The sequence below is a fragment of the Equus przewalskii genome, chromosome 16, assembly GCF_037783145.1.
Source record: "Equus przewalskii isolate Varuska chromosome 16, EquPr2, whole genome shotgun sequence".
Classification (NCBI taxonomy): Eukaryota; Metazoa; Chordata; class Mammalia; order Perissodactyla; family Equidae; genus Equus; species Equus przewalskii.
In genome coordinates this window covers 8,912,394-8,938,344 of record NC_091846.1, presented here as the reverse complement: position 1 = coordinate 8,938,344, position 25,951 = coordinate 8,912,394, and the positions used below count along the sequence as shown (strand labels likewise).

Sequence of the window (25,951 nt, the reverse complement as noted above, 5' to 3'; positions counted from 1 at the left end):
GGCTTGCCTGCGCTGACGCCCCCAGCGCCTCTGCCGCAGCCGCAGAGCCCCGCGGAAGCTCTGTGCTGTGGTTTCCAGAAGGAGCTGTCTTCGGCCAGAAACGCTTCTTTTGGAAAATCCTTCACGGTGTTCTTGCTTCTGCTTCTCTTCTGTGCCTCCCCTGAGACATACTTCGCAGTGGAATAAAGAAAAAGGTGGTATCAGAGATGCGAGAGAAGGGGAAGGTCCTTGCTTGCCACCGGGTACTGCATGCAGAGGGTGAACACGACTCTTCCTACAGTTCTCTGCTCCTGACGGGCTGTGACGGGGACCCAGTCCCAGGGTGTTGCGGGATCACCGCTTTTCTGCTTTGGACGCTCAGGTGCACAGAGCACCTCCCTTCTAGGAGGAAACAGCGGTTCAGAGCAGGTTGTCCCAGACTCGTGTTTCTCTCCACACCCGAGCAGGCTTCCCCCGCAGCGGTTCCTCAGCCTTCGCTGTGTTCTGGGGTAGGCGAGCCTGGAAACAGGCAGAGGGACACGCGGCACCTTTCATGGGCCTCCACTTCAAGGGGCCCCAAAAGGGCGTTCTGCCCAAGGTCCTTTTGGTTTGCCTTAGCGGACTTGATCCAGCCGATGACAGGGCTTTCTTACTCAGATATGCAGATGTGTGTGTATAAAAATAACATGCCCTTGTATTGAGCAGTGCACACTCAGCTGTGCCACCGAGTTCATGGGAGGTTCAGAGGAGGACAAAGGATGGCAGATGGTCAGATTTGCAAAAAAGACTTCAATTGTACAGCTGAAGTTCAGATGTCTTAAATAGCTGCTCTCTGGACAGAAATCTGATGAGAGTTATATTACAGAACAGGGGATATTTCTAGTCTGCAAGTCCCAAAGAAGACTTCGTTTTCATTTGGGAACGGAGGAGAGTTCATAGGAGGGTTAACTGGAAGATTTGGGACTGCCCGGTCTGGCAGTACCAACAGAAAGAAACGTGATCAGAGTTTAAAATTCCTGCAGGCCATGGCGAGGTGAGCCACAGATTATCAACCAGCTCTGGAAGTCAGAGCTTGTCCTCTGTTAGGACTTTTGAATGTCTTAGAATACATAAAAATCAAATAATGCTTTCCGCAGCTGGTGACAAGGCAGCTGCAAAGGGAAGTGGGCTCAAGACGAACGTCATTGTCAATAGTCGCATGGCACATGGGAGCCAGGGGTGTTTGGGGTTTATCATGAATCTTTTGAAAATGCTGTCATGGGACATGCCTGCTCTCAAAGCTGCTTCTCCAAAGACAGGTCTCTGGGCCAGAGTGGACCAAGCTTGACCGAGAAATTATGTCTCATGTCCTTGGCTCTCCAGACCTGGACTGCATGGCATTTCAGAGAGGAGCAGAACAAGCTCACTGCCTAAGATGCCCACCCGAGTTGTCATGTTTACATTCTGTTGTCCTCATCAAGTGTGTTGCAGCCTCAGGATGGACACAGCCTGAATTAGGAGCCCTTTCTTGGAGCTAAATTCCAGGAGGTTCCCCCTGCCCTCTCCAGGGTGTTCTCTTCCACTCCGTCTCCCCTTCCTTGGGACTTCAGAGAGCCACTACCTGCTGCCCTGCAGTTCGTGTCCCTGGCCTCACTTCTCCGGCTGCTCCATGTCCTCCACACCCCCCGAGGGTGAGGTATTTGCAGCCGGCTCATGCATTGCCCTCCAACCCTGTGAGCCTGTTGAATGAGGCACCCTGCTCCGCCTCACCCTGACCTACTTGGGTGGGAGTACGGAGTCAGAGCTGGAGTTCAGCCAGGTCACTGGCTGAAGCTGTGGAGAAAACCTGGGACACCGTCAGGAGCAAGGTGAGCCCCGGAGGGAGGGTGTCTGCAGAGAAGAGGCACACGGAAGGGGAGCCTTCACCTCATCTGACCGTCAAGGTCACTGTACCTTTAGCAATAGCAGGCTCCAGTAAAAAAAGACTACATTCTGTACGGAATTTTATTTGAATACTAGAATTGCCCTTGTGTTTCACTGTTCTGACCTAGAGCTACCTGGATGGGAAGTGGGAGGAGCATGGTTTTTGGTGGCAGACAGACCCAAGTTCTAGCTTTGGCTCCAGTGCTGAGTGGGCATAGAGACCTGCTCCAAGGCTTGCCCTGCTCATCCTTCAGAATGACACCCCCTGCCGGGTGTCTGAGAACTGAAGGGGTGGCTGACCAGTGCTCCCAGCACAGGGCTGCATGCCTAGCAGTTGGGCAATAGGTTTAGTTCCCGTAGTGTGTCCTTCCTCATTTTTCTGTCTGCTTTTTAATGGTGGGAAACATGGTGCATTTGCTGTTCAGAAAGACCACAATGCACTCATCTAACAAGGTTCCTCAGCAAATGAACAGGTAAGGCGGACCATCAGCACAGGTGCAACAGAATGTCTGGGACACCCCAGCTCCCTTCCATCTCTGATATTCTGCAGTTCCACAAAGTATAGGTTTGCTTTGAAAGTGGTGGTGTTGGTGTCAGCCTTTAGAAAGTAGGGAGAATTTGGAACGCCAAGAAACAATGATATAATGCAAATGACTGGCCCCAATGTTAAGACGATGTCAATTGCATTAACCAATTCCCCACTGTTAGAAAATTGGTAAGTATTATCTGAGACAGTTGTGTGGATTTTTCTACCTGCAGGAAGCATTATATTTCTTGACTCTGCCATTCCCTTGAGTTTATGCTCTTATTCACTAGACAACATTAAACATTAATGATGTTTGGTGAAAATTAATAATAAAAAGTGTATCTTCAGCTCTGAATGGGGACCTATGGGCTGATAGGTCCTTCCTAGGAAGTTACAAGGCAGTGGCAGATGATCAGAGCTTGCCCCAGTGTCCCCCATGTGAGGACACAGAGATATTCCTTTGGGCCAAGTTTGAAAAAATTAGTGCTAACAACATAGACTCCATTTGGAATTTAAACTTTTCAGGATTGGTATGAAAAACCTTCGGTTTGGGGCCGGCCCGGTGGTATAGTGGTTAAGCTTGTGTGCTCTGCTTCGGTGGACCAGGGCTTGCAGGTTCAGATCCTGGGTGCGGGCCTAGCACTGCTCATCAAGCCACGCTGTAGCAGCATCCCACATAAAGTAGAGGAAGATTGGCACAGATGTTAGCTCAGTGGCAATCTTCATCAGGCGAAAAGAGGAAGATTGGCAACAAAGGTTAGCTCAGGATCAGTCTTCCTCACACACACACCCCTTTGGTTTAATTTGTACATAAACTCACCTTTAGCTTAATTCTTTTAACTCCATCAAAAAATACTTAGAAGTTTAGTGGCAGAGGCCTAGCATGTTTGTTTTATGCCAGATAACAGCGTGTCCAAAAGCTGAATGCAGCTTTTAGTTTTCCAGGCTTGATTTGTTTGTAAATTCTAAATCTGAGGGCTTTTAGCAGAATGGAAACTTCACAGTAGCAAAGCAAATAAAGGTTTCTTTTTAAAAATTCAAAATACGCTGGGTATCTTTCCTAAGTTAGAAGCAGCCGACTCCCTTTAAAAATGTGTCTTCTTCTTTTTCTGCAGTTTCTTGTTTTGATAACGCATCCCTGGGAGTTTTTCCAGCACAGATCAAGGGAAATTGGTGCAGGGTTGAATAATACTTTTGTGGATAAATAAGAAAATCATGGTGTTCTTCGATGTTTGTTTGATCAAGTGCTCCTGTAACTACAGGACATCACGACAGTTTCACAAAGCGGCGGAGAGGAGAACACACTGGGAGTGTGACTCGCTCCGCTTTGCAAAGTGGTAGCCTTTCTTCTCCGCTGTATTATGTGAATCTTAACGTGGGCTTCATCAGGTGGGCCAGCAGGGGTTTTTGTTCATTTGTTTGGTTCCGGCCCAGTACAGATACTTAGCGTTTACGCTATAGATAATCCTCAGCCGACAAACTGGTTAAAGAGCAAAGAATATTAGCTCCTGTGGTGAGTGCCACAAAATGTTAAGATTTACCCTGGACTTTCACTTTCAATAGTTATATGATTTCAGATTTCAAAACAAAACTCTATGAGAAGTGTAGCATTCGTTCATTCATTCGACACACGTTGGCTGAGCGCCTGCAGGTGTTAGCCAGTTACCTTAGGGGCGTAGTTCTGTGCGGTTCTCTGCAGATACTGTGAAGGTGCAAGCAGTTGGCCAAGAACCTCATTTCTTTATGATTAAGCTAACCAGAGAGAATGCCAAACTCTCACCACCTGTTTTCATCTGAAAACTAAACTCCTACTAGTGTACTAAAACCGTTCACTATTGCCTCTCTTTGTACTTAGCCTGGTGACCCGTTGTCGGCCCTCACCCCCTGCCGTCTCTCTCAAGCATTTGGTATGGTTGGCCCTTGCCTTTTCCTGCCGACTGTCCTTTTCTGGTGTGTTGTGGGAGGCTTCCTCCACACGCAGTGTGTGAGGGGGCTTGTCAAATAAGGGGGTCGTTACTCGCCACTCGGTCTGCAGAAACACTTTTGCCAAGAGGCGATCTGTGGAAGTCAGGGCGGATGGTCACAGGCAAGGAGGGTGTGGGGTGGGGGTGAGGCGTTCAGGCCTGATCTGTGGACAGCAAGCTAGGGTTAGAGATTTAGCAAATAAACATAGTAGATGCCCCATTAAATTTGCATTGTAGGTGCGCAGCAGATACTTTTTTAGTATAACTTTTTTATACTAAAAAAATTATTTGTTGGCTATATTTGGGACATAATTATGATTTGTTTGGGACATACTTATACTAAACCATTATTCATTGTTCACTTGAAATTCTGATATGCCCGGGCATCCTGTATTTGATCTAGCAACTTCATGCCAAGCTACTGTCCAGACCCTCCATGTGTGGCCGCAGCACGCTCTGAAAGGTGAGGGTGTGGCCTTAAAGGAGACACGTAGAGTTACACTCTGTCTTTGCCTCGGAGAAGTCCATCTGCTCTTGGGCTCTTTTTAACATTGCTCTTTTCTGAAACTTCACTAGTGTGATGGTTGCTCCTGTGGCGCCCAGAACGTGGTTGTTGCCCACGGTTCTCCTCACAGCCTTCTTTCCTCCCAGGGAGCTCTCCCTGTCAACACTTACCTGTGGAGAAGCCCCATCTAGAGTCTTCCTGTCAGATTCTCACATACTCCTCTGTTTGCCAGGCATTCCCATCTGTTCTGCTGGACACAGGACATTTTGACACACTATTTTGATCTGGGGATGTTTTGACTCTGTTTGTGAATATGAATATTTTATCAGAATTATCCCAGAGGAAGTTTTTTTTTTCTTTTTTTGAGGAAGATTAGCCTTGAGCTAACTACTGCCAATCCTCTTTTTGCTGAGGAAGACTGGCCCTGAGCTAACATCCATGCCCATCTTCCTCTACTTTATACGTGGGACGCCTACCACAGCATGGCTTTTTGCCAAGTGGTGCCATGTCTGCACCCGGGATCCAAACTGGCGAGCTCTGGGCTGCCGAGAAGCGGAACGTGCAAACTTAACTGCTGTGCCACTGGGCTGGCCCCGGAATTTTTTTTTAATTTTATTTTTCTAGCTTTTTATTGAGATTATGATAGTTTACAGCCTTGTGAAATTTCAGTTGTACATTATTGTTTGTCAGTCGTGTTGTAGGTGCACCACTTCACCCTTTGTGACCACCCCCCCTTTCCTCTGGTAACCACTAATCTGTTCTGTTTGTCTACATGTTTAACTTCCACATATGAATGGAGTCATACAGAGATTGTCTTTCTCTATCTGGCTTATTTCACTTAACATAATACCCTCAAGGTCCATCCATGTTGTTGTGAATGGGACGGTTTTATCCTTTTTTATGGCTGAGTAGTATTCCATTGTGTGTGTCTGTGTGTGTGTGTGTTTGTGTGTGTGTGTATACTCATAGCATATCTTCTTTATCCAATCATCAGTTGATGGGCACGTAGGTTGCTTCCACGTCCTGGCTATTGTGAATAATGCTGCAATGAACATAGGGGTGCATGGGACTTTTGGAATTGCTAATTTCAAGTTCTTTGGATAAATACCCAGTAGTGGGATGTCTGGGTCATACGGTATTTCTATTTTTAATTTTTTGAGAAATCTCCATACTGTTTTCCATAGTGGCCGCACCAGTTTGCATTCCCACCAGCAGTGTATGAGGGTTCCTTTTTCTCCACAACCTCTCCAACATTTGTTACTTTTTGTTTAGCCCGGAGGAATTTTTGATGACAATATTCTTCTGAGTGAACTTCAGTTTAAGTCATTGATTAAGGTTTTAGAGTATAGATAAGCCATTTAAAAATTTTGCATTTTTCTGAAATTAGTAAATTATTTTCCACTTAAATTTTCAAGAAAGGTTTTCTGCATTTATCAGCCATTTATCTGTAGCAGATTTTACTGAATTTAGCTTTTGCCACTGCTTCTTTTGTGCCTCATATTCTTTCCAAGTCCAATTTTGCTGGAGCAAATTTTGCAGATTTAAACTTTTAATACGTTCAGTGGCCTTTGTCAGTTGTGTGTGTGTGTGGACTGTTTCTTATTGGCGTGGTTGGTTAGCTATTTCCTGGGAGTGAACCAGCACCGGTCTACTGTATTGCTAATTCACTTCTTTTGTGTGCTCCTTATCACTTAGTATATTATAAACCACAGCAGAGAACGAATGGTGGAGTCAAAATGGCAGGGCCACCATGTCTTACTTAGGCCTCACCCTCACCTCAAACTGTACTTCTAAACCTGAACTGAGGATTTCTCTGCCCAGATTTATTTTTCTTGACGTCCAGCCTGGAGATTTTAAGAGTTTTCTTGATTCATTCCCGTCTCTTGTCTCTAATATTCAGTAATTACTGCATCCCGTCAATCCTCCCTTCCCCATCAGTCACGTCTTCCTCCTTCTTTCCTTTCTAGTCCCACTGTGTCTTTCAGCTTCCCAACCTTCATCTTCCTGAAATCCTCTATGGCCTCCATGCATGTTTTTGTATGTGTCCTTTCTCCCCTGTTAAACTGCAGGCCCCTCTGGGGCAGGGACCATTTATCTTTTTGTCACCTGCAGTTCCTAACAAGAGTGTGCCCGCAGTGGAACACTCGGTAAGTGACTCTAGGATGCAGGCTCTCAGCTCCGCCCCTCATGGCCTGGGGGTCCGCGCTGGTAGATGGGCTTCTCTGGGCGGGGGTGTGACCTGGCCTTAGAGCAGGTGGTCCAGCTGTGTCGCCCTCCCCACCTGCCTTTGGTGCCTGTGTCCCACACCCCACAGGTAGCCTCAGCTCTGGGAGCGGCCCCCTTGGCTGTTGGCCATCTGGCGTCTTTCCCGGTGACATTTCACTTTGCCCTTTCCTTTGAAGAAGGGTTTTGAAGCAACATTGTACACGTAAAGGTCAACAAAGAAGAGTGGATGATACGCCGACAGAAATGTAAGTTAAAAGGCAGGAAGTGAGGCTGCTTAATATAACCAGGTTTGAGGGGATGAGCGAAAAAAATGCCCTTGAAATTCTTCTTTAATCATTTGTCTTTAGACTTGTAAAGTGGGACATGGAAAACAAACATTTCCATTCAATGTATACACAGTTTGGCAAAACAAATAACTGGGCTTTGTGAGCGTCCAGACCTCCTGGAAGGAGGAAAGCGGCCTCTTGACTGGGCGTTCTTTCTCCACCTGAGCTCAGAGTGGGAGAAGGGGGCGCAGTCGCCCCTGTGGTGGCACAGGTGAAGCAGAGCATCTTATTTGCTGAAAGAAAGGTACAACTTTCACATTTGGACCAAGAGCCAAACATGAAAAGGCCTCTGGGTGGGTGGGGTCGTCCAGGGGAGTGGCCCACAGCCCGCAGGGTATGACCTGCTCCTTTTTAAAGGAGGCACTTTACTGAGCACGTCCCAGCACTTAAGTGACATGCTGAGATCCAGGATGGCTGTGGTCCCTGCCTGCCCCTGACACACGCACTGCAGAGGACGTCTGTCGTTAGCTCTATAGAAACCCGGGTGTTTAAATATTTAAAAGTAAAAATCAGTGGTTAAAACTCAGTCATTGTTGGTTATATTATTTATATTTATATTTTTTTCATATTTTTATATATTTTAGTTATATTTTTAGTAGTGTCAAGTCAATTCAAATATTTCTAGGCAACCCCTCCAATCTTCCACTATCTGAATTGGCACAGATAGAAATAAATCAAACAGTAAATTATTTTTATTTTTTAGTCTGTATATTTGTGTAGTGCTCTGTCAATTACAGAATAGCCATCATTTTGAGTACCCACTTAATCTTCACAGCACTTTACATGTTGGTTAATAAGATCTCATAGATTAAGAAAATAATGATAATAATAATAGCAAACATATATCACTTACCGTGTGCCAGGTGCTCGTCATTGCATTGCATCATTAATTCATTGGAACCTCCCCCAAGCCATGAAGTAGCTCTTATTCCCTATTATGCTCATCTTGCAGAGGGAAGAAAGCTAGCTCAGAGAAGGTAAGTCACTGGCCCACCGTGTTTTGAATGCAGCTTTGGCTGAGATATTGGCCTCCATCTTGCCTCCTCATTGCTTGATCTGCGCAGGGGAACAGGCAGGGACGGGGCAGGGAGGTGTAGGTGGGGTAAACATCATTATGCCGCTTTCCAGATGGTAAGACTGAGACAGAGAAGTCGAGTGACTTGCCCAAGATCACACTGCCTGGGGCAGGCAGATCCTCTGATTCCTCCTCAGATCAGGGAGCAGATATAAAATGGGACGTAGGAAAAAATTTTTCCGTTCAATGTGTACTTAGTTCAACAAAATCAATAACGTAGCCTGATACAAGTTGCCGGGCCCTCCCACCCAGGTGCACGGAGCCCTGGCCTTCTCGTGCATGCGAGTTCAGGGCAGAGAAGGCCAGAAGAGGGACTGCTCTGCACAGCAGCCATTTCACTTTATGCCGTAAAAACGTCGTGAAGACACCCGCCCAGACGTTCACACTCAGGTGGGAGCTGCTAGATGTTTTCAGTGTTGGCCAATCCAGGTAACTCGATCGTGTGAATGAGGCTGTGAGGAAGCCCCCATGTTCTCTCAGGAAACTTTCTGCCCCCCGTCATCACCTTTTTTATCTTTTTACTTGATTTGTGGAACGTGACTGGATGTCTGTGGACAGACCAGGCGGCGGCCTTGCTGTGCGCCCTGGTTGGGCTTGGTCAGCCACGGAGGTGGGTCCTGGGGGCAGCCGGCCGAGTGAAAGGGGTCTGGGACGACCCCACTTCAGCCGCTTACAGCTCTGGTAAGCACCATTGCTGTTCTCTGAGGCTCAGCTTTCTCATTTGTAGAGTGAGGATTGGTGGTTGATTTTCTGTGCATGTGAAACACCAGCACAGTCTCTGCCACATGCCAGCTGCTCAGGTTGTAATAAATTAAACCGAAGCCTTAAAAATATGTGTTTTTATAATGCAGTAGGTGGCTATAACTAATCACTCGACTCTCTCTGGGCACTTCTGATACTTGGGTAGGTCGGGTGTAGCTCCCTGGAGAGGAGGAGGGCGGACCACGAGGTGGTTCAGGCCCCGTCAGCTGTGCGGTGGTGTAATAGGGGCATTGTACTTCGAGTGGGCCTGGACTCCCCATCACCACCTGCAGACACAGGGCTCCCTGCCCCCAAGTCTGTAGCCATCAGGGCTGCTGCAGGGCACAGATCGCACTCCCAACTTAGGTCACCTGAGGTCAGTGTAATAAAGCGACTGTTTCCAGAGGCGGGGTGGTCCGATTGTGGTAGGAGCCTGGGGGAGTGCAGGGGACCCTGAGTAGCCCTAGCACCCTAGGCCTGGAGGGCGCAGAGTAGGGTTGGGTGACCACAGCTGGCCGTGTCGAGGGGGCTCTTTTATCAGGGAGGCCTCCCTCCTCTCCTGCCGGTGCCCAGAGAGCTTGGGATGTGCACAGGTGAGCCCCAGCGCGTAGTGGAGGAGGCCGGAGAGTGGCTCTGGGGGCAAGCAGTGTGATTTCGGGCATCAGAGGACAAGGACAAGTTAGGTGAGTTGTGCACCCCCACGCTGTGACAAGACACTTCTCAAAACATCGTGAAAGTGGTTGGACAGAGGCCCACTTTGAAAGTGTTTAAGCTGATGGCTGCCTTCAGTTCCTTGAAGCCTGAAGACGCATGCGAGTGCCTCCAGGTCATTCTGTGCGTTTGGACTTCGGTCCCTCGCTGGCAAAGTGAAGGCGTGGGTGAGATCAGGGCCCAGCAGACTGGTCTGAGAAGGGCCAGATAGCAAACCTTTTAGCTTTTTAGGCCACATGTAGTCTCTGTTGAAGAATAATCTTCCTCTTCCTCCTCCTCCTCCTTTTTTTTTCCTAAACAAACTTAATAAAAATCATCCTTAACTTGTGGTCAATTAAAAAATGGGCCAAGTGCCAGAGTTTGCAGCCTCGTGAACTCGGTCTTTGTTTCCCTAATGCACTGCGTGCGCTTGGTGATTTTAGGGAGTGCACAAACAAGCATTTATTTAGTAGTATGTTGCATTCAAATGCTAACCATCAGGTGCCCTGCAGGACTCAGATGGCACTCTCCCTGGGTGATGGAGCTGAGTTTAGTATCTCATTGCAGATCGTTTTGGTGGTGCTCCCTTGATGAGAGGCATACAAAGTTTTAAAAAATGTATTTAAGTTATGAAAAGGTGGATTCCTTTAAGGAACAACATTACAAATAACAGTGTGCATGCCATGCAAATACAGCAACAACTCCTGAAGGTGGTGTGCGAATAGACTCGGTCGGAATGTATCAGATCGTCTCGTGAGTCCTTCCTAGCACCGGCATGCCTTGGTTATTTCATATATCATATATAGCCAGTTGGAACCATTTCACACAGAGGAGGATGCTCTCCAGAAGTGAAGAGGACAGAGTCATGTTTAAACAGAGTCCCAACTCATAAAAGGCGGGTGTGTGCGGTGCCTGCCACCTTGCGCCCCCGCTCCCGGGGTGGGGAGGAAGAATGGTCCCCTGGGTGGGAGTGCTTTGGAGTCGTAAAATGGTCCCTACGTATTACATCCCTAACCATGTTCATGTGTAGGACCGCAGTAACACAGCCAGCAATTTAGCCCCACAGGAGCAAATTAAGCCTGTTAAAGTACAGCAATTCAGAGGCCAAGGCTTGCAGGTGCCTGCTTCATTCCCTTTGGCAATGGCTGAGCTGGCACAGGCAGGCTCCTCTCTCCTGAACCTGGCTGCTCTCCTGGCCACGGCCAAGGCTCATCTGTCTTCATAGGCTTCCTCAGAGCTGCTGCACTGTCGGGGACGTGTCTGGGGGGATGGGGGCTGGCTGACACCGCCTGCAGGGAGCTGTACCCAGAGCTTGTAAATGCCCAGGAGAGAAGCATGACCTCACCTGTCAGGTGCGCCCTGGCAGACAAAAGGTTACGACCAAGCCTCCTGAGCATTCTGAACATTCCGAGCGGGAAGTATCCCAAAATTTGCATTCTGTACATTTTTCCTTCCAACTCCCCCAGTTGAGCATATCTTTTCCCTGCCTCTCTGGTGGCTTATTTGCCCTCGTAGTGCCCATTGACGGTCTTAGAAAACTCTGTGGTAGTGCTAACAGACTTTGGTAAGTTTCTTACGGCCTGATCCTTTACTTCCTTCTGACTACCTATTAAAGCCATCCCATTTTCTCTGAGATCCTGGACCATATGCACACACCGAGTGAGAGGAGCTCCCTGTGTGAGCTAAAGGCTTAAACTCAGCATGTTGTTGTTATTTTTTTTTGAGGAAGATTAGCCCTGAGGTAACATCTCCTGCCAATCCTCCTCTTTTTGCTGAGGAAGACTGGCCCTGAGCTGACATCCATGCCCTTCTTCTTCTACTTTGTATGTGGAATGCCTGCCGCAGCATGGCTCGACAAGCAGTGCGTAGGTCCACACCTGGGATCCGAACCAGCGAACTCCAGGCCACTGAAGCAGAACGTGTGAACTTAACCGCTGTGCCACCGAGCTGACCCCAAACTCAGCATATTATTTAAACCAACAAATGTTGCAGTCTTCCTCAATTTTATTGTTCTCTGCCCTGTCACCATGAAATATTTAAGCCGTGTATTAAAACCCGAGCTTATGTTCACAGTGTAACAGAACTACAAAAGATGAGGCAGTGCTTGTAGGGAGGGTTTTATTAAACAGCTAATTTCACATTCGTGAAACTCTCAAAGCAAAATGACTGTTGCATATAATAAGTGGCTTGTGCAGATAGAGTGGAGATCCTCTTACCACCTGCACCCAGAGCTGTAATTACTGATTTGGGGAGGAGGTGGTAGAGTTGTGACTTGAAGCAGGATGAAAGTATGTGGGAGAGTGCTGCTTTAGCAACCGAACTTGTGTAGCAGTCGCTGGGTCTGCCCCGGCCTGGCAGGTTACTAGAAAAACCATGCTGTGGTTCCTTGTGGACTGGGCGCCTCTTAGCTTTTTTTAAAAAATTGTTTTTTTGAATACAATTTACATACCATAAAGTTCATCCATTTAAAGTATAAATTCAGTGATTTTTATTATATCCACAGAGTTATGCAACCATTACCACAATTTTAGGACATTTTCCTCAACCCTAAAAGGAAACCCATCTGCATTAACAGCCCTCCTCATCCTCTCCTCTCCATCCCTACCCCGGGCCTAGGCAACCACCAGTCTACTTTTCGGTCTCTACTGAAGACGTTTCTTATAAATGAAATAACACAATATATGGCCTTTTGTGTCTGGCCTCTCTCACTTAGCTAATATTTTCAAGGTTCATCCATGTTGTAGCGTGTGTCAGTACTTCACTCCTTTTTGTGGGTGAATAATATCCCACTGTATGGATAGCCCACATTGATTTATCCCTTCATCGGTTGATGGGCATTTGGGTTGTTTAACCACTTTCTGGCACTTAGGAGTCATGCTGCTTTGAACATCGGTGTGCAAGTTTTTCTGTGGACACATGCTTTCATTTATCTAGGTTATGTATCTAGGAGTGGAATTGCTGGGTCATGTGGTAACTTTGTGTTTAATTTTTTGAGGAATCTTCTTAGTTGTTTTTTGAATTATAAGTATTTTTTATTGTATTTCTAAAATGTACGTTTCAGTGGCATTAGGTACTTTCACATTGTTGCGTAATCATCACCACATTGCTCCTCGTAGGTTTTGATGACACAATCAACACCATCTCTTGGGCACCAGAAAGGGGAAGTCACTTTGACTTTGACTTGGCAAAGGGGTGGATTAACAATAAGCCAACTCACTACCTTTTGAGAGCTAGATTGTGTGAAGGATCCTTGGCCCAAAACTGTAGGGTCTGTCTCAGCATAGATGCTACTGCTTTAAAAAATGTTGGTTCAGAGGGGTGGGGTGGGGGGTAACTTGAAGAGGCTGCCCAAGAACTGGGAGTAGGGGAAATAGTCAGGTGGGCTGCTGCCTGCATTCTGGGGAGAGCCCGCTGGGCGCGTTGGAGAGACCCCATCCACTCGAGGGCACACTGCATGAGCACCAAGAGCCTTATTTTCCTGGTGGGTCGACAGATCTAACTGGGCCCTGGCAGGTGGCATAGGGGAATCTTGAGTATAAAAGACTGTGGGTTATATTTACAGAGTCTAGGAAGAGTATACAAGTGTGGGGCCAAATGTATGTGTATTTTTAGGGGAAACCACCTTAGAGCTGGACGAGGTCTTGAAGAAGGTTGGCCTAGACCACGGACAGCAGAGCCGACTTCAGCTCCCTCCGCCCATCTCGTGGCAGCCTGGTCCCCTCGCTCTCCTCTCCGGGACCCGTCTGCACTCTCCTGTGCCTCCCGCTTCCGTGTTACTCAGCCCTGTCTGCAGAGTGCTGGCCTTCCTCCCTCAGCCTCACCAAGCCTTCGCCTTGGCTGCCTTCTCCCTGGACCACTCCTGGGTCGTTTGGTTCTGCCCTGAAATTCCCCCAAGCCTCCTTTCTGTTGCTCATTTTGCAGAAAACCCTGCAGTTTTTGTGTTGTATTCATGTGTTTCTGAGTAGCTCTCTCACCTTCTCAACAATGCATCACCTCCTCACTGACAAAGACTGTGTTCTGTTAAACTCTCGGGGTTAAGTCACCGGCAGACAGAAACGTCCAATGTCCAGATTCAGGGTGGGCGTCACAGTCTATCCCAGCAGCTCATTAAGGAGATCGTTCTTAAAATATTGATAAACCAGGTAATTAAGAGCTGATTTTTCACACGTCAAATAATTCTTCACTAAACCGGAGGATTTCTTTAAATAGCAGCTCCCCCTGGCTGCTTTTATCTATTTGTGTAGCTCATTAGCTATTTGGCAGCAAAATTTCAAAATGCCAGCGAGGAGCCAGTGCAGTTGAAGAGCAATTTATGAAATGAAGAGAAAGTATTTCTGAAATTGTCATTTATTCAGAGAAACTCTGCAAGAGTGTATTTATTTTTAAAAGTGCTTAATATATTTATATGCGTAATCTCAATTTATTTTTTTAAAGCAATTCTGTGAGCTCAACAGCATTTCCTCACTGGAGAAGTGAGGAAGTAGAGATTCAGAATAATTTGCCCAGGCTCATTCAGCTAGTCAGTGGTTGAGCAAGGAGTGAAACCAAAGTCGTCTTCAGAACCTCTGCCTCTTCATCCTGTTGCGTCTTACTGTGTTTGCTAAGTGGGAGGATTGTCCTCGTATCTAATTAAAGTGTTACTGTCATTATGCTGTGGCCCCATTGCCCTAGGAGACCTGTTATACATCTTATGTAGAGTTTCAGTAGTATTACAAATAATGGAGCATCAGAATGGATTTAGGGTTAGACGTGCTGAGGTTTGAGCCAAGACTCTGCTTTATGCCTACTTTAACAGCTGCTTTTCCAAATGTGAAGTGGGTGTGATAGCTGTGTAAACTTCAAAGGCTTGGTTTTGAGTATTAAATGATATTACACACATTCATGCTTTATGAGAGGTCACTGGTACATAGTAGGTACTTAAATGTAAATGTTAGCCATTATTATTATTATCAGTCAGCCCTGGTGGTCTAGTGGTTAAGATCTGGTGCTCTCACCACCGAGGCTCAGGTTCATTTCTGGGTCAGGGTACCACGCCACAGTGTACTGATTGTCACACTGTGGTGACTGCGTGTTGCTGTGATGGGGAAAGCTATGCCGAATACCAGCTGGGTCACCCATGGGGGACAGGTTTCAGCAGAGCTTCCAGACTAAGACAGACTAGGAAGAAGGACAAGGGCACCCACTTCCGAAAAATTGGCCATGAAAACCCTGAGAATAGCAGCAGAGTGTTGTCTGATGCAATGCTGTAGAGGATGGCGCAGACAGACCCGGCAGGTTCCGCTCTGCAGTACACAGGGTCGCTAGGATTTGGAGTCAACTCTACAGCACTAACAACAACAAAAATTACTATTATTGTCATTGGAGATATATCTGAGTTCAGATGTGTATTTATTGTTGCCAGACCAGAAGTGGGATTCTGAGGATAGCTGGTGAGAGCATTTAAATTGTAGGGAGGGACGTGACGGAATGGAAAATCAGTCTATTCTTCCATCTCTCCCCTTTCCTCCAGCACTGGTCCTCCCTTCCTCTTTCTCCCCACTATTTTCCTGCACGAATTATTTTTTCCTTTTACAATCGGAGAAGATTTCTGCGTTAGCTGGTTAGAGGATCTCTGTTAGCTGCATTAGTCCCTTTCAACTCTTAGAACTGACGATTCTGTTTTTCAAATTGTCAGGTGTTAAAAAATAAAGGCAGGCAGAGCGTTTCTGGGAAAGAAGCTGCCATCCTCACACGCTGACCACTGCCTCGCCTTTGTGCTCCTTCAGAACCACGCGGTCGAGGTGCCCTTCCCACTTAAACACTGAAACGGTGCATTTTTCATAACAAGAGGACTTTTCTCTAATGTGGCGATGGAGCCTTAACATCAGTCTAATTAGTTACCTTCTCTGAGCTTCTGGCCGTCATCTGTGAGGTGGGTCTGGGCGTCCTCCCTGGCGGCATCATGCGCAGTCACCGGGGGACACACGGTGCGTGCCCAGCACGGTTAGCTCCTTCCCTCTCAGGAAGCCCCATCCGCAGGCACGTCTCTCACGCTTGTGATCTCTGCAAGGTACACACCGAGCGAATGGGTCTCCAGCTTCTGCGGGTATCGATTCACACTTAGAAATGAGAGCCTGGATTCAGAAGTGAAGCATGTCTTAGTCCACATACTGTTTTTTAGTCTTTTACTTTTTTCTTTCATCTGCTTGTCTCTTAGTTATTCTCAGTCCTGGTTTGGGGACATTGGGGTTCTCCAGGGATGTGGCAAGGTTTTGCTTTCTTGTGAATATGTGCTCATTTGCAGACACTATATGTAGATTTTTTTTTTGCAAAATAGTAATATATTATTTAAGAATAATTTTAAACCAGTTCACCAGTTCACTTAAAAAAAATCTGTAGAACACTTTGCGGCCCACAGTCCCACACAGGAAGGCGGATTTTCTCCCCCTCGGTGCTGTCAGTAATTCTCTGCTGTGGGGGCCTGTTCTCTGGTGCGATGGTCAGCAGCGTCACCAGCCTCTACCCGCCAGGTGCCAACACCACCATTGCTCAACTGTGACATCTAAAAATGTCTCCAGACTTTGCCGAATGTCTCTTGGGGGAAAAATCACCCCTAGTTGAGAACCACTGCCCTTTGCCCTCTGACTCAGTACCTCCGGCCTCTCTTGCTGCCTCTCCTCTTGGAGCCATCGCCAGGAGGTTGAGGCCGGTGGGAGGATGGCCTTCGCTGGGCTGTTGCAGTGCACAGCAAAGGAGGAGTTCGTAGCCTTTTCCTGGAATATTCTGCATCTCGGAGGAAGGCTGAATCATCAAATTATGAGCCCAGTGGTCATTTCCTTGGTACAGAATGAGCTGGAATAATGTTAATTATTGAAGGGATGGGGGTAGGATAAATATATCTTGCTGTTATTTCCCTGACCGCGTTTCCTTTAGAGTTTGTAATTTTTTCGCCCTAATAAATATTGTGGAACCAGAAATGTCTCTACAGATTGTGTGGTCCTTCAGACAGCTTTTATGTTTAAATGCTATTGCTGCCTCAGGGAGTGGACAGAAACTGGTGTGGGTCCCCAGTGAAGGTAGAATCAGGGTGGACATTAGAAATTGGAAGAAGAGGTGACATATTCACATTCTCAAATGGACACTCAAATCCATTCCTTGAGTTTGCCTGGGGAACCATTGAGTAACAGCTGAAAAACCCACTGTTGTCAGGTAAAAGGCAATCCATTATCATTGAGAAACTGGTAGCGAGACTGTTGTGCTGTCATAGAGCTGTGGAAGTCAGGACGTGTGGTGAGATGGAAGTGTCGGGGAACGTGATAGATAAAAGTATTTTAGTGTCTGGTACCATCCAAGTTGGCTGCTTGCCGAGTATATTATTTCAGTTAACTCGAGTCTGGTCATTTCTAGATAAATCCAAAATATGGAGTTTCAGGACTGGAAGGCTACAGGACAGACGGGATCCCTCTCAAGTTCTCGTGGTCCAGAAGACCATTCGGAATGGCCAACTCTTAGTGTGTTGCAGGTGCAGCTGCTGTGCTGGTCATTCTTGCTGCAGCCCCTACTGCGTCCATTCTGCAGGCTCATAACGGATAGAGGGCCAGAAACTGAGAGTCTCTGAGGACGGTTTTGGATCCTTCGGTGGTGCCTGCAGGCCTGCCCCTGTGGTCCTGGGGCTCTTTCTGCATTTCGGGTTTTGATTCCATCATCCATCTCTTTCCTTGAACAGGGAGGCCATCCCAGTTAACTCCTTTGAGGAGCTGTGTAGCCTCTTGGCCCATGCTCCCTTTTAACAAACAAGTCTCGTGCTGAAATTTCAAAACTATTCATGCCAAAGAAAAGAATTTAATTATGATTTGCTCTTTTAAACCACAAATGCCCTCTTTCCAGGGTTCTGACACCCTGACTTATCCCCTTGGGAGCTGCTTTGGCTCTTCCATAGGAACTTGGTCATCCCGCAGGAGCTCTGTCGGGGTTCTTGGCGGAGTCAGTAGACCTAACAGAAATCCCCTGACTGCTTTGCACTGTGCTCCCCGTCTCTTCATTCCTCACAGTGCCCACAATCGCCGACCTTCTTGTGGGATGGAGCCCTGCTTGTGTAGTTGGGGCTCATCCTATTTCTAATTATTTCATGGAGTCGCTGTAGGAGATGAGAAGTACGCTACTTCCAGTTAATATTTCATCCATTCTTATTTTTCAAACTTGTTCCCAAAGGTCTAGTTAGTTCGCTGCTGCATCCCTGGTTTCTAGAACTGTGTCTGCCACTCAAGACATTTGTGGAAGTAAGAACAGTGTAAAAACGCATTCACAGGCAAAGTAGCTATTTAAGTTGCCAAAAAAATTGGACATTATGTTTAACAAAATAAATTGAAAAACATTTTTCGTGGTTCCTATCAGTGTGTTTAATGGAAAGATCTAATTCCTTTTGATTTATAAATTGTTCAGTGGAAATATGGAAGCTGATGTTTTCAGGTTGTTTTATGTACATATTTCCATCAGTGCACCGGGTGTCCCTTATGATACAGAGCCACATGGGGTCAGAGTCACACCTGCAGAGTTCCTGTGTGCTCCTGGAAGCCTGTCAAGGGTGGTGCTGGAATGCTGCTGGCTGTATGTATGAAATAAATGAAATTGGATTCTTTAGGTATGAGGTGTATGTAGCATTCTCATTACTCTGTTTTTAAGAAGTGAATTTTCAAATCTGAAAAAACAGAATAAATCACTTGGAACATTCTTGGATTACTAATGAATTTATTTGCTATGTATTCCAAGCCTAGTAATCCTGATGAGTTCAGCCTGGATTAAGGTATGGCCTGCCTTTCTTTAGGACTTGTAAGTTGAGCATTAACTGCTTTCCTGCCATGACAGGGAAATGTGCATAGAGCAAGAATCACTGTCAGGCTGCATCGTTCTGCCTGGAGGAGCAGGAGAGCAGCGTTCCTGACGTGGCACGTGTCAAGCTTGGCTGTGCTCCTTTCACGGGCAGCCCTTACAGCAGCAGCTCTTGAGCTGTTTGGTGTTGGAACCCCCTTACGCTGTTAAACACTATGGAGGACTCCGAGGGGCTTTTGCTTATGTGGGTTGTGTGTTTCCATATTTATCATATTGCAAATTAAAATTTAGAACAACTTGAAATATTTATGTATTGATCCATCTAGAAATAACAATAAATAATCTTAACATAAATAACATTTTTATGAAAAATGACTGTTTTCCAAAACAAAAAAACTTAATAGGAGTGGCATTGTTTTACATATTTACAAATCTCCTTAATGCTTAGCTTAGTAAAAGGCAACTGGATTCTTCTGTCTGCTTATGCATCAGTTTCAATATGTCGTTTTAGTTATTTGAAGTATAGAAAGAAAATACGGCTTCAGATACATACTTGGAAAAGGAGGAGTGCTTTAGTGGCCTTTTCAGATAATTGTGGCTATTCCTTCGATACTACACAAAAACTCACAGGTGGTGGTGGGTTCCTCTGTGGGAACTGAAACCGTGTCAGTGAGGTTTCTGTTCTCTGAGACACAGGGGCTTTTTTGTGCTGTGAATCAGCCCCTGACCCGTGTCCAGTTCTGTGTGGCTGCATTACCGTCTGAGTGAATCACACAGCCCTCCAGATGCTGACACATTTCATCATGCAGTATTTTTTTAAAAATTACGTTTGTTAATATTACCACCAACATTGTCAGAAAACTCTTTAAGTTTTGGGAAGCTGTTGAGATTTTGGTAACAGATACACGGTTTCCCAAATTCTAATTTTTTTGCTTGAAAAAACTTTTTTGCTCAAATTTTATCATTGGCAACAAACTTTGTCAGTTGTTTTCCTTCTAGACTGTGCCCATTTAATCCAGAGTTTTCTTCCTAAGGTACGGATCCGATCACGGCGCTTGGCTGTCCCTCGCTTCCCCCAGGAAGACAGCACAGCATTTCTGGCCACAAGGACAGCGATGGCTCTAAGGCTCTGCCTTCAGTCCCTGGCACTCTGACGGTTTCCAGCCTTGTTTGAGGCCTCTCATTTTTTTGTTGTTGTTGTTTATTTGTCTTTTGGTGGCTTAAAACAGCACAAATTATCTTGCAGTTCTGGAGGTCAGAAGTTCAAAATAGGCCTCTGTGTGCTCAGATCTCAAGGTGTTGTCAGGGATGCGTTCCTTTCCCAAGGCTCAAGAGAGCGCCCCATTTCTTTGTCTTTGCCAGCTTCAGGAGGCTCCCTGCACTCCTTGGCTCGTGGTGCCCAACAGATGAAGCCAGCGGTGGCTGAGGGAGCCTTCACGTCGCATCCCTCTGACTCTGACTCTCTACTCCTTCTTCTGCCTTTTGAGGACCCTGGCGATTGCACTGTGCCCACCTCAGGAAGTTTCCTGCCTCAGCGTCAGCTGACCACACCTTCATTCCTTCTGCAACCTTAATTCCTCCTTGTCACGTAACGTAGCATAGTCACAGGTTCCTGAAATTAGGATTTGGACCGTTTTTTTCTGGAGGGGAATGCTGTTATTCGGGCTGAGGTCTATGTATTTTAACGTTCAGTTCCCATTCTCTGGAACACTTCCTTCCCCCTCTCCCCCATATATGTGGGATAAACTTGTCCTCTAAACATCCCCTCACTGCAAAAGCCTTTGCTGAAGTCTCCAGCAAAGGAGCCAATGGCTTTCTCTTCTCTCAAGACAGAGCCTCGTGTCTGGCTCACCACCTTGACACCATCTCGCAGTCGGGCATCTGCAGGTCTGTCTCCCCAATGGACTGTGGACCTGAGCCTTACTCATCTTCGTTTCTCTCAGTGTGCTTGTGGTACTTGGCACATAATAGAAAAATAGCAATATATTGACCGTTTTGGACATTTGATTATGGGCTGTATTTTAGATGCTGTTGAATGAACGTTCACTTTCTTTGGTGTGATAATGGCATTACAGTTCTGTATGAGCATGTCATTCTTGGGAGTTACCAAAATGCTTAGAGGTCTAGTGTCATGGTAGCTGTGGGTCACTACCAAATGGTTCGTGGGAAAAGGGTATATTTATATAAAGAAAGATAAAGCAAATATGTTAAATGTGGCAAAATATTAAATATTGGTAATTATAGATGAAGAGTATATGAATATTCATTTAAATTTCCTGTGGGTTTGGACATTTTTAAAATATAAATTGGAAAAGACAAAGATTTGTGTGGAATGAATGTGTGAATGGTTGGTCAGGGTGGAATTGGATTCTGATTGTTGGAAATCTGGTTTGCCGCTATTCCAGATATTAAAGCTGTAGCTGTTGGTTAGCATCTTCATGTGCATTTTTGGCATAATGATAATCTTCTCTGCATTCACATTAGATGCAAATCATATTCGAGAAGCTTAATTAAACCTCTCTGGCTCCTGGGTGAATGTATGAGTATGTACAAAGTAGAAATGGTAAGATTGAGAAAACAAAGGACTTTATATATGCCACTCATCTAGAAGATTCTTCCTCGCATGCCCTCAGCAAAGAGTGACCGTTGCTGCATTCAGACTGTGGGCACCCCAGTCACTTGAACCCATTCCTTCTGGGGCTGCTGGCCACGCTACCAGGCACATCGTGACAGTGCACATCCTTCATTAAGAGCAATCCATGGCCCATCTGGAAGTCCTCACAGCAGGTGTGTGTCAGCTCGTGCAAGAGCCCTCCATCGAGAAACGGCCGATTCCACAGATCAGAGTCTGACCCTTTCTTGAAGGCACCAGCTAATGTGCTCTGCCCCTGTTGACCTCAGTTGTCAGTGCCAGGGTCAGGAGAGGATTCAGTCCTCTTTGGGGCCCCTAGCAAGGGCCTCAGCTCTCGCATCTCCACCTCTGTGCCCTAGATTTGTGGAAACAGCCTGTCTGGGAGATGCTTTTATCTCATCCGTATTTGAAATACGTTCTTCCATTTGTAGGGCTGATGGGGTAGAACCTCTGGTTTGGAGGCCGTCTAGTCCGGTTTCCCCGTCTTCTCGCCCGCTGAGTGGTGCTTTGCCTCATTCTTGCTCAGTGCCCTTGATGGGACCCTCACCTCCCCTGGCCGTTCATCCCCTCCTTGGTTGGTGTTACCGTTGGGATGTCGTTCCTGATCTGAGCTGAGCGGAATCATTCTTCCCTCTAACAGCCACAGACTTGGAGGTTCTGGGGCCAAAGGAGATGGAGTCTAACCTCTTCCTTGCCTTTCAGGAGCCTGAAGCCCCTGTCCCATCTCTCCTGAGACGTCTGTGTTCCAAGACCCACGTGATCCTTGGTGACGAGGTGACGAGTCCTCCCATCGTATTCCAGGTACAGTCTGCCCATCAGCACCAGAGCAGGCTGGTCTTCTCTTTTGTGCTAGAATATGTTATTCATTAGGCCTGTAGTCAGTTCTTGGCTTTTTAAGTTACCTGAGAACTAAAGCCCTGACTTGCCATTTTTTAAAATTTGTAACTGTTGAGCTTTTTCAGACTCTGGCTCTTTAGTCCCCATCCACTCGTCAGAAAACAGGTTTGCCTTTCCACTTCAGTGGGCTCATTAACTTCCTACACTTCTTCAGACTCTTACCATCCTACAGATAGCAAGCCCTTCCGTACAAAGGGCCTTCCGTACAAAGGGCCGGTCGGCAGGGCACGCTGTGGAGAAGGATCTGTGTGCCTTCTTCCCCGCTCCTGGAGCAGATGCCCGGTGCTGTGTGGGCTGCAGCGGCCGCTGGCTTGACTGATGCTGTGCGCGCAGTGCTGGTGATGCACTGAGCTGCCTTTCTGCCTTTGACTCTTGGAGTCTTTGCAGTTCTCAAGGTCATGGGCTGGCTTCACTTGCCTTTCCGCTCCAAACTTTCCATCTTGTTCCTCTTCCTCTCACTCTTCTACCTTTCTCTCTTTTACTTAAGAATTCTCCTGAAGCTTCTTGCTCTTAGGTTTCAGTGCTGTAACAGTCTGCTGTAGGTCAGCGTATTTCAGGCTGGTCCTTGGGGCCCCAGAGTCCTGAGGGGGCACAGCGGCCAGACCAGGAGGGCAGAGGAATGTCGAGGCTAGTCAGTGGGGCTTGGTCTCCCCACGCCGGTCCCCTTTTAGTAAGAGTAGCTCCAGTTTTATTTGATTCTTATATTTGGGTTTGGTGTAGGCTGTAGTTTGGGAAAACAGGGCTCTATTATCAATATACTTGAAAGCTATTGCTCCAGTTTTTTGATTAAAAACAGGTTCACTGAGTATGGAGACTTCATCGTTTTTGTCACTATTCTATTCATCACAAAATTTTTTCAGTTGTGTGTATGTTTATAGAAGAGCCTCATCTGACTTTTGGCCCTGCCCCTCACATTCTTACAGTCCTTTGGGGCCATTCCTGTTCTCAATTCTGAGTATGTGGCTATAGAGTATATAGCTTTATTAAGAACGCGCGCATAATCAGGATCAGCAGCCCGTGCCGAGTCCTTCATGAGAAGGACTTTGTGGGGAAGAGAGCCAGTGACCTTTGCCACACGTAAGCATCTTTGAGCAGGCTGCCTTGAAATAAGGAGGGAGGAGGGGCTCCCCAGAGCTCCCCGTTCCCGGGGAGGGTTGCAGTGATAAGTAAGTACCTTGTTTATGAGACTGTTGCAAGCTTGTGACTGTCAGAATCAAAGGTGCAGGGTTACCAGGTGCGCTTTCCCAAAGGCAGCCAGTGAAATTAGATCCTTGCCAGCAGGGAGGTGGGAGGATGTCCCGTGTGGTGCCAGAAGCCATTGTAAGCCTGGAAGATCCTTTTCTTTCCTTCTTGTTGGCGCTTATTTAGTACAAGTGCTTGAGTTAGGGTGAGTTCATGGTGCGTTCATCCTCCTCGTGCTGCGACAGTCAGATGTGCCTCTGCTGCCTTAACAGACTGTCTTTGCGCCTTTTCCTCTGTTCCCCAATGCTGGGGCTTGCCGGGGTGAGTGTTCACGTCCAAGAGAATAGCCCGGGGCAGACTGTTCCATTTCTGGGGTCAGCATTGCTGTGACAGAACGTGGGGAAGCCCTCCGTGCTTCTCAGGTCTCGGCACAGGTCCCGAACCCTGTCTAAATCAGGGGAATTGACCACCCAGTGGACACCACCGTGACCCCGCAGATAGACACCAGGGGCCAAATGGTGACAGAGGTGGTGTGTCTCCTGGAGGCTTTTTGGTCTCTGCCACACTTGTTTGTGTTCTTTGGTTTATCATATTCTGTCTTCTCCCGCCACGAGGGCAGGGAGCTTTGTTGTTCCGGGTGTCAGCACCTAGAAGTGGGGAGGCACATGTCGGTGTGGAGTAAAGATGTGTTGAATGGATGGGTGGCCTCTTTAGTCTCCCTTTCCAGACCGAGGGCTCTGAGAGCAGGGACCGGCTAGCTCCTGTGACTCCTAGCAGAGTGGCACAGGGTAGATACACAACTTTCAAAAAATGAAATGATAGCCGTTTAATGTATGCCATTCTTCCAGAAGGAGGAAATCACTTTCAAATCATTCAGCCTTAATGAAGAAAAAATAGTTTCCGGTGAAGTAAAGGTTAACTCCACCTTTGAAGCAAAGAAAGTTAAAGAATTATTGGGGCTCTGGTTTTTAGCTCCTTGAAGGTTTAAGGAGAGTGACTGCAGACTGACTGACTATCTCATGACTGTTTGGACCATGGATTAGTCATCTGTCGCTGCATGACAAATCGCCACAGGCTTAGCAGCTTAAAATGACACACCTGTGTTTTCTCGCTGTCTCTGTGGTCAGGAGTCAGCACGGCTTAGCTGGGTGCAGCCTCAGGGTCTCACGGGGCTGCAGTCACGGTGTTGACCAGGGCTCAGTTCTCATCTGGAGGCTTGACTGGGGTAGAATCCACTTCCAAACTCCCTCAGGTTGTTGGCCAAATCCATTTCCTCCTGGCTGTAGGATTTAAGGCTGTAGACTCTTGCTGGCTGCCCTGGAGGCCACATTCATTGCCACAAGGGTTTTCCCAGCATGGTCCCTTACTTCATCAAGCTGGCAAGGAGAGTCTCCTGGCAAGACGGAGCCTTATGTAACATGATGTAATCACGGGAGTGACGTCCATCACCTTTGCTGTATTCTGTTGATTAGAAGCAAGTCCCAGTTCCTACTCACACCCAAGGGAACACCAAGAGGTGGGGGATCATGGGGCCACCATAGGGACTGTCCATCACAGGTCACCTTTCCTTGCTCCTTGTGAGGAGGGATTGAAAACTGGTTCCCATCTGCTGTCCATTTTTTAAAAAAAAGATTTTGTTCCTTTCTTTCTTCCACAATGATCCATGATTTAAAATCTATTAAAGGCTTTCACTATAGCGTTACAGGGTCCATTTATCCTTCTAAGCAACGTGGATGTCCTGGTGCCCTCACCGACCCTGCTGGGCAGTGGATGGCTCCAGAGTACTCACTTGTGCTTTAGCAAAGTTTTGGGTGAAATTGCTTTTTGTGAGCTGCCTTAGAACCCAGCTATGGTTTTGTCATGTTGTTTGTGTGGAAAAATGTGGTCCTGAATCTCAACGGACTGACTCATCAGTGAACGTCTAGACATAAAGATGTCCTCATAGTAGGTTTTCCCGTGGCAGTGGAGCGTGTGGAGAATATTATTTGGGGCATAAGTTGCAATGTTTACTTCCAGCCCTCGAGAGTTCCTTAAAAACAATAGAAGTAGTCTGTGCCGTGTCTCCTCATTCTCTGAAGATGTGGAGTCTGACTGTCCCAAAGCAGTAACGAAGGAAGGAGCATTTCAGTTAACCGCAGTCTGGATAATTGGACGTTGGCATACTGAGAGGCTCTGAGGTCAGGGAGGGGTGGCACTCTGGAGTGACAGTCTCTGGTTACGGCATTGCATCGTTACCTTCCATTAAAGCGAAGCGGGTGGCGCTGCCTGTGATGTACAGTGCAAACACGGCCCATCGATGTACCAAAAGGGCTGCTTCACTGGCACCACCGCCTGGCTCTCTCGTCTCCTGGAAGTAACTACATTTGTCCAACCTTCTGGGCTGCTCGTCCATCTCTGGCTTCAGTGTGATGCTCAGGTGCGGTCCGCTCCTCGTCTGTGGCCGTTCAGTCAAGCGTTCTGGTATCCACAGGCCCTCTCGTAATTGACCACTCACTTCC

At 47.0% G+C, this 25,951-nt stretch overlaps 1 protein-coding gene across 15 annotated transcripts in view; it reads left to right on the top strand.

The window, feature by feature from the left end:
* SLC7A1 (solute carrier family 7 member 1) overlaps positions 1 to 25,951 on the top strand; it is a 79,095-nt gene that overhangs the window by 15,398 nt on the left and 37,746 nt on the right. For 13 of the 15 annotated variants that reach the window (XM_070577894.1, XM_070577887.1, XM_070577889.1 and 10 more), the window contains one exon: positions 22,077 to 22,175. The exons of the other annotated variants lie outside the window; for them this stretch is intronic. The gene's annotated coding sequence lies outside the window, so the exon portion shown is untranslated. The remainder of the gene's footprint in view (positions 1 to 22,076; positions 22,176 to 25,951) is intronic. 15 annotated transcript variants of the gene reach the window in all.